Raw genomic sequence first — 8,059 nt, 5'->3', positions numbered from 1 at the left:
AAGTGTCTGTGTGTGTGTTTCAGCAAGCATTAAGAACAGTACCTGGTACATAGTGAGCAGGTAGTAAATATTGGTTGAACAAACATTGAGTTATTGAACCTGTGCATACTATTAGTCGGAGCCATGATATTGCCAACGGCAAGAAGTTAAGAAATGAGAAGAGATTTGAGAACCAACCTTGGGCACAGAGTTTCACCCAGAGCTATGCAGCTGAACTGGTACATTTGCCCATCCACTGACTCCTGGACCAGTCTTTGGCCAAGACACAAAACAGCCTTGCCTCCCAGAGATTTGGAGCCCCAGTCAGACTGATAAAAGTAGAAGAAGGGAGCCCTGGTGATCACATTTCAGGTCCCAGATGCCTGTGGAAAAAAAAAAGAGGATTATTTTTCAGTTTGTGGCAATGGGCACTACTAAGGATCCACTGATTTTGCTTGTGGAGGCTGAACCAAGGATTATTTTATTACCATTATAGCCTTGTTGTACCTCCAGGAGAAACAACATTTACTTTAAAATAAGGCAGGAATAAAACTAGTCCCCAGATGGTAACTGTCACCCAAACTTTAGTTAATTTATTGAAACATGTTAGTAACTTACTAAATTGTACCCTGGCATCATGAGAAGCCCAATGTACTTTCTCCAGGAGCTTTAATTGCCACCAGAGATGTCTAAAAGACTGCAGATTAGTATTGCTTGATGATGTGGTGACTATCCTGTTTCCCTTGGCTTTCTTCTAAAACTCATCTGGTTATTTCCCTGGGAATTTGACTGTATTGTCAAGGTGGTCATGTGTCTTGAGTCATGAAAGGTAGCCCATTGTTCCCTGGCCAAACTCACATGATTATTTCATAAGATCTCAGTCCATCACTGAATCCCTGAAAAACTGGTTCATTGAAAGAGAGCTCTATGGTTAATTGGCTGTGACTCTCCAGACACAGCTGTCAGGCTCGGTGTTCAGCCAACCAGCAAAATTCCACTGCAAATATCCTCTGATTAGCTCTGCAGTGAGGCAGGAAATTGGAAAGCCAAAGAGTAGAACCAGATCAGTGGAAAATAATTGCCCATTCATCAGTGAATCTAGACATGAGAAGACCTCCAGAGAGCATCATTAGAAAAATGGCTACATCTTTGCAAACATCAATACCACTTTATTGTGCCAACCTTCATAAATGCAATGACCTTTGATGTGATCATCACCACCACCACCACATCAATATCCACAGAGGCAGAATGTATTCATTACATTCCCACCATCTGTATAATGCTATTGTGACCACCCACCAAACATTGTCCAGTGGCCCCAGCCTTTAGATGTTCACTAAATAATCTATGATTGTTGCCTGAAGCTAAAGCTGCCTTTCACAGAGACCAACTTCCACCTGGCTGATGTGTTTTGTTGCAATTGTTTTTTAACCTTTTCAATAACGCGACTCACGCTTTTCAGACCCAGGCTACTTTGGATTCCCTGACCAAAAGGAGTAATAACATAATTATTTGAATACTATTTTCCTGAATATAAGTCAATTTATTCCTGTCAGTAACTCTTTGAGGGGGCAGGTGTTGTTTTCCTCACTTTATAAATAGTGAAACGATTTCAAATAAGGTATGTGACTCATGGATTTAAAATTTTGGATAAGTGGTAGAGTGTGTATTTGATGACTGAAGGAGAAAATAAAATCCCAGAGAGCCATAATCTTTTCAAAGGATGACCCTAGTGATTTGAAAAGAGTGAGCCCTTGAAGTCTTCCCTTGGAAAGATACAGTGTGTGTGCGTGTGCGTGTGTGTGCGTGTGTGTGTGTGTGTGTATGTGAGAGAGAGAGAGAGAGAGAGAGAGAGAGAGTTGAGCAGAATGAGAATGCAACAGAAGATGAGAATGAGTTCATGTGTGCCAATTCAGAAAGGAGACTGAGCTCTGGAGAATGAGAAAAATTTAAGTGCCCAGACCGAAAAAAAAAAAAAACAAAAAAACACAAAAGGCATCATAGGATCCCTAGAAGCAGAGTCCAGGGGACTGTGATTCAGTACGTCATTCAGTATGAAAACATCAAATGACCTGAGGAGCGTATTAACAATATTGTGATAGTTTCAGATACACAGCAGAGTGGCTCAGCCATATATATATACATGTGCCCATTCTCTCTGAAACTCCCCTCTCATCCAGGCTGCCACATAACATTGAGCAGAATTCCCTGTGCTATACAGTAGGTCCTTGTTGATTATCTGTTTTAAATATAGCAGTGTATACATGTCAATCCCAAACTCCCAAACTATCCCCTCCCCACACCCTTGCCCCCTGGTAATTATAAGTTTGTTCTCAAAGTCTGTGAGTCTGTTTCTGTTTTGTAAATAAATTCATCTGTATCATTTCTTTTTAAAGTCCGTATATAATGGATGTCATATGGTATTTCTCTTTCTCTGTCTGACTTACTTCACTCAGTATGACAGTCTCCAAATCTTGAGATACTCATTACCACGGTGAATAAAACTCAGCCCTGCCCTGTAAGAGCATCGGGAAGATGCTTGATAGAAACAACTTAATGTGATAAATCTGCAGTAGACATCTGGGTAAAATGCTTGAGAAACCAAGAGGCAAATGAGATTAATGAGAGCCTCTCAGAGATGTTGCTACCAATAAGCCCTTCCATGGATCTTTGAAGGAAATCTCTGGACAAGAAAGCCCTGGGTAAGCTCCTCAACATCTCACCACCCCGTACTGAACAGCAAAAGGCTTAGATTCAACAACACTGGAGCTTAGTTCGGATGATACTCCTTGGATGCATTATTAATATCCAAGTGTTTCCTGAGGATAAATTCAGGTAAGAATCAATACTCACTGACTCCTGGGCTTCCCTGAAAGCCAAACTCCTCTGGGATTGTTTCCTTTTCTTTTCTTCCTCTTCTGATTCACATCTCCAAAATGGATCAGGGCTATTTTTTTTTTTTTCTTATTACCTGTGACTCAGCGCTGATTCATTTCTTCACTATTTTGTATAATTTCCGTTGTTATTCTCTTTAGCTGAATCTTATCGACTTCCTATAATTTTTTGAAGCTTAGATTTCCCTTCCCAGGTCACATTCAATTGCTTTAGAAATATGGGATCAAGTTTGAATACTGCCTGTATAAAATGAAACTTCAGATCTACGAATGTGTGACTCACTCTGGTTGACAAATTAGTTGGTACCCAGGCCCCATCTCCTTGCCTCCTGCTTTCCTTCACGCTCCTACAGCTAAACAGGCACCATTGATGTTTTGTGGGGGGTTAGCATAACTAATTATTACACTGGGAGATTTTTTAAAATGAAAGAAGGCACTAAAATCATCAACAAGCATAAACTGAGCTACAACATGTATGAATTGGGACCATCCTGGATAAACCAAACTGTAGCATCATCCAATTTGTTACATCTTGTAGGCGTTCCTTGGGGTGGCCGTCATCTTAGCCAGTCAAATGACTGCATGGCAGTAGAGAAAATATTTTTACTTTTCTATACAGTTAGGGCTTTCCAAGCAAAGGAAACTAAAATTTGGGTTAAAAAGCAAACTTTGGAAGTTAAATAGTGTTAGACTGAAAGCTGTTGGCTCCCATTTCTAGGGTAACCAAATTTGTCTCTCCAGGAGGCTTGCAGTCCAGGGTAGGGATTTTCCCCTTTACTTCCTGAGACAATTGGTTTACACTCAAAGGATTGTACATAACAGGAGAATCAAGGCTTTTCTCCCTCTCTCAGAAGCAGAGTTTCGATTAATTGCTTTTTTCCTGTGTATAGGTCAGACTTTCTTGTTTCTCTGTATGTCTCATACATTTTGTTGAAACCTGGACATTTCAAATAATGTAATGTGGCAACTCTGGAAATCAGATCCCCACTTCCCTCCACCAGGGTTTGTTGTTGCTGCTTGTTGAAGTTGTTTGTCTTGTGGCTTTTCTGAACTAAGTCTATAAAATATATATTCTTTGTCAAGGATTACCACTGAGGTCTCTGCTGCTGCTGCTGCTGCTGCTAAGTCGCTTCAGTTGTGTCTGACTGACGTCTCTACTCAGCTTTATAATCAACTAATGACTGAATGGTGGAGAAGGCAATGCAACCCACTCCAGTACTCTTGCCTGGAAAATCCCATGGACGGAGGAGCCTGGTGGGCTGCAGTCCATGGAATCTCGACGAGTCGGACACGACTGAGCGACTTCACTTTCACTTTTCACTTTCATGCACTGGAGAAGGAAATGGCAACCCACTCCAGTGTTCTTGCCTGGAGAATCCCAGGGACGAGGGAGCCTGGTGGACTGCTGTCTATGGGGTCACACAGAGTTGGACACGACTGAATCGACTTAGCAGCAGCAGCAGCAGCAGCAGCAATGACTGAATGAAGAATTTCTTAAGTTGTCTGAATGAATAAATCTCCAGTCTCTGCCAAGGGCTTCTGTGTGCAGGTTGAAGTTTGTCTTCCACATTCAACCAGGCAGCGTATGACTCTGCCTTAGCCTTTACTTCTTACTTATACAGAGCCTCAAGGTCAACCAAAGGTGAGGGCACAGGATCTTCTAGCATCATTCACAAGTGTGTATATGGCCCCACATGTGCACATGGTTGTCTAGATCTTTCAGGAATATGTTAGAGCTTCTCAAAGCACCTGCGGATAATTCATTCTTCAGTGAAGAATGCAAATAAGAATTATGTTCAGGTAATTCATTTAAGCTTGTGTTTAGTCTATTGTTTGTCTTGTTATCCATCACCTGAGGCGCCTGTGAAGTACCTGTATTTGTTTCTAAGTGTTTTCAACAAATGACCCAGAGAAAAGGTTTTAGCCTTGGGTGAAAGTGAAAGTGAAGTCACTCAGTCGTGTCCGACTCTCTGTGACCTCGTGGACTGTAGCCTACCAAGCTCCTCTGTCCATGGGATTCTCCAGGCAAGAGTACTGGAGTAGGTTGCCATTTTCTTCTCCAGGGGATCTTCCCGACCCAAGGATTGAACACGGGTTTCCCGCATTGGAGGCAGACTCTTTAACCTCTGAGCCACCAGGGAAGCCTTGGGTGAGCTCAAGTCAAATAAAAGTCTTCTGATTAGGGTCTTCCAGGAAACCATAGGCAAAGCAAGTCATAACAGTTCTTTGGGAATGAGGTTTTGAAAGAGCTCAAGCTCCATTCGGCTGTCTCTAGTACCAGGCATGCAGACTGATTTTTCAAGGCTACCACTGAACTAGGGAGCATGGGATGAAAATGGGGCACATTAAATGCCACAAACATCACTTTTCTTACTGAGATTCAGTCATTTTTACCTACTAAATGATCCACAGGTTTCTGTAAGCTTTCAGTTAGTTTCTAGATTTCTGAGAAAATTGATTTTACCCCAATCAAATTCCAGCAAATTATTTTATAGATATCAACAAACTGATTCTAAGTTTAGATAAAGAGGCAAAAGACTCAGAATAGCCAACATGTTACTAAATGAGAACAAAGTTGAAGGAGAGAGGGTACCTAATTATAAGACTTACTATCAAGTTACCAAGACAATGTTGTATTGGCAAAATAACAGACAAACAGGTCAATGGGATGAAGTAGAGAATCCAGAAACAGACCTATCAACTGATGTAAACATAGTCAATTGATCTTTGACAAAGGAGCAGTGGCAATACAGTGGACCAAAGACAGTCTCTTCAGTAAATGGGGCTAGAACAACTGAACATCCACAAACAGAATAGATGGATCTAGACCCAGACTTTACATCCTTTACAGAAATTAACTCAAAATGGGTCATAGACCTAAATGTAAAAGGTGAACTACAAAACTCCTAGAAATAATGTAGAAGAAAACTTAAATGACTTTGGGTATATTGATGCTTTTTAGATACAACACAAAAGACACAGTCCATGAAAGGAATAACTGACAAGCTGGACTTTGCTAAAATTTAAAATCTTTGCTTTCTGAAAGATACCATCAAAAGAATTGGAAACAAGACACAAACTGGAAGAAAATATTTGCAAAAGACATCTGATAAATAACTATTATCCAAAATAAACTAAAAACTAAAAACTCAATGATAAGAAAACAGATAATCTGATTTTAAAATGAGTCAATAGCAGCCTTTCAATTTTGTTTATGGTGATCTTAATACTAAAAATATTTTTATTGAAAGGAGAAATATGTCAATAAGAATGATTGTCAAACTATTAGAAAAATAGCAAAAGACATGTGAAAGTGAAAGTGTTAGTCACTCTGTTGTGTCTGACTCTTCGCAACCCCATGGACTGTAGTCTGCCAGGCTCCTCTGTCCATGGGATTCTCCAGGCATGAATACTGGAGTGGGTTGACATTCCCTTCTCCAGGGGATCTTCCTGACCCAGGGATCAAACCCAGTTCTCCTGCTTCTTCTGCATTGCAGGCAGATTCTTTGCCATCTGAGCCACCAGGGAAGGTTTAATAAAAGAGAAAATAGAAATAGCTAGTAATAACACTGAAATTTTCTCCCTCATAATTAAAATAGATTTTAAATGACTATAAAAGAATATAATTTCATTAGAAAAATTGAAACATGTAATAGTACAAGGAGAAATTGATGATCACCTGAAGATAACCATCATTAATATAGTGGGGATCATTCTTGAATTTAACTCATTATGCATATACAGCTATACCATGATTATAGGTTAATTTAAATGAGTATTCTGTGTACTTTAAAATAAAATATATGGACACCTTAAAAAAGTGGAACAAAAATCTTGACACCTCACCAAAGAAAATGTCCACACGGCAAATAAGTGTATGAAAAGATACTCCACATCCTGTGTCACGGGGTAACGCAAAGTGAAACAGTGAGATACCGCTATGTATCTATTAGGCTTCCCTGGTGGCTCAGTTGGTAAAGAATCTACCTACTATGCCAGAGACCTGGGTTCGATCCCAGGGTCAGGAAGATTCCCTGGCAAAGAGAATGATTACCCACTCCAGTATTCTTGCCTGGAGAATTTCATGGACAGAGAAGCCTGGCAGGCTACAGTCCATGGGGTCAAAAAGAGTCAGACACAATGAACACATACATTTATTAGAGTGATCAGATCCAAAACACTGACAACACCCAATGCTGGTGAGAAGGCAGAGCAACAGGAGGTAGAGCAATATTAATATGCTGCTGCTGCTGCTAAGTCGCTTCAGTCGTGTCCGACTCTGTGCGACCCCATAGACGGCAGCCCACCAGGCTCCTCTGCCCATGGGATTTTCCAGGCAAGAGGACTGGAGTGGGTTGCCATTGCCTTCTCCAATATTAATATGAGCAATTCTCAATATTAATACATTGCTGGTGGGAATGGAAAAACATGCAGCCACTTTGAAAGACACAGTAGTTTTGTCTTTAGAGGTTTCTTACAAAACTAAACTACCGTAGTCCTCCCTATCTGGTGATTCTCTTTCTGTTGTTTCAGTTACACATGTTCAACCATGGTCTGAAAATATTACATGGAAAGTTTCAGAAATAACAATTCCTAATATTTAAAATTTCAGGTCATTTTGAGTAGTGTGATTAAAGCTTGGTCCCACCCAGAACATGAATCATCCCTTTGTCCAGCGTATTCTCCGAGCATATCCTGTACATTAGTCATTTAGTAGCCTTCTCAGCTGGGGCTTTCCTGGTGTCTCAGGGGTAAAGAATCTGCCTGCCAATGCAGGAGATGTGGGTTTGATCCTTTGGTCAGGAAGATCACCTGGAGAAGAAAATTGCAACCCATTCTTGCCTGAGAAATCCCATGGACAGAGAAGTCCACAGGGTCAAAAAAGAGTCAGACACAAATAAGCAACTAAAAAATAAGTCTTCTCAATTATCTCAGCTGGTCTATCTCGGTGATTGTATTATTTTACTTAATAATGGCCCCAAAGAACGGGGTAGTGATGCTGGCAGTTTGAATAGTATGCTCAAGAGATGCCATAAAGTGCTTCCTTTTAAGTGAAAATGTAAAGTGATTTTTTTTTAAGTGAAAAGGTGTAAACGCTCAGCTTAAGAAAAGAGAAAATATTATGCACGGAGGTTGCTAAGATCTATGGTAAAAGTGAATCTTCCATCAGGGAAGTTGTGAAG

Source organism: Ovis aries, chromosome 16 (genome assembly GCF_016772045.2).
Source record: "Ovis aries strain OAR_USU_Benz2616 breed Rambouillet chromosome 16, ARS-UI_Ramb_v3.0, whole genome shotgun sequence".
Taxonomy (NCBI): Eukaryota; Metazoa; Chordata; class Mammalia; order Artiodactyla; family Bovidae; genus Ovis; species Ovis aries.
The sequence above is the reverse complement of the archived record's forward strand: the minus strand, read 5'-3'. Positions refer to the sequence as shown.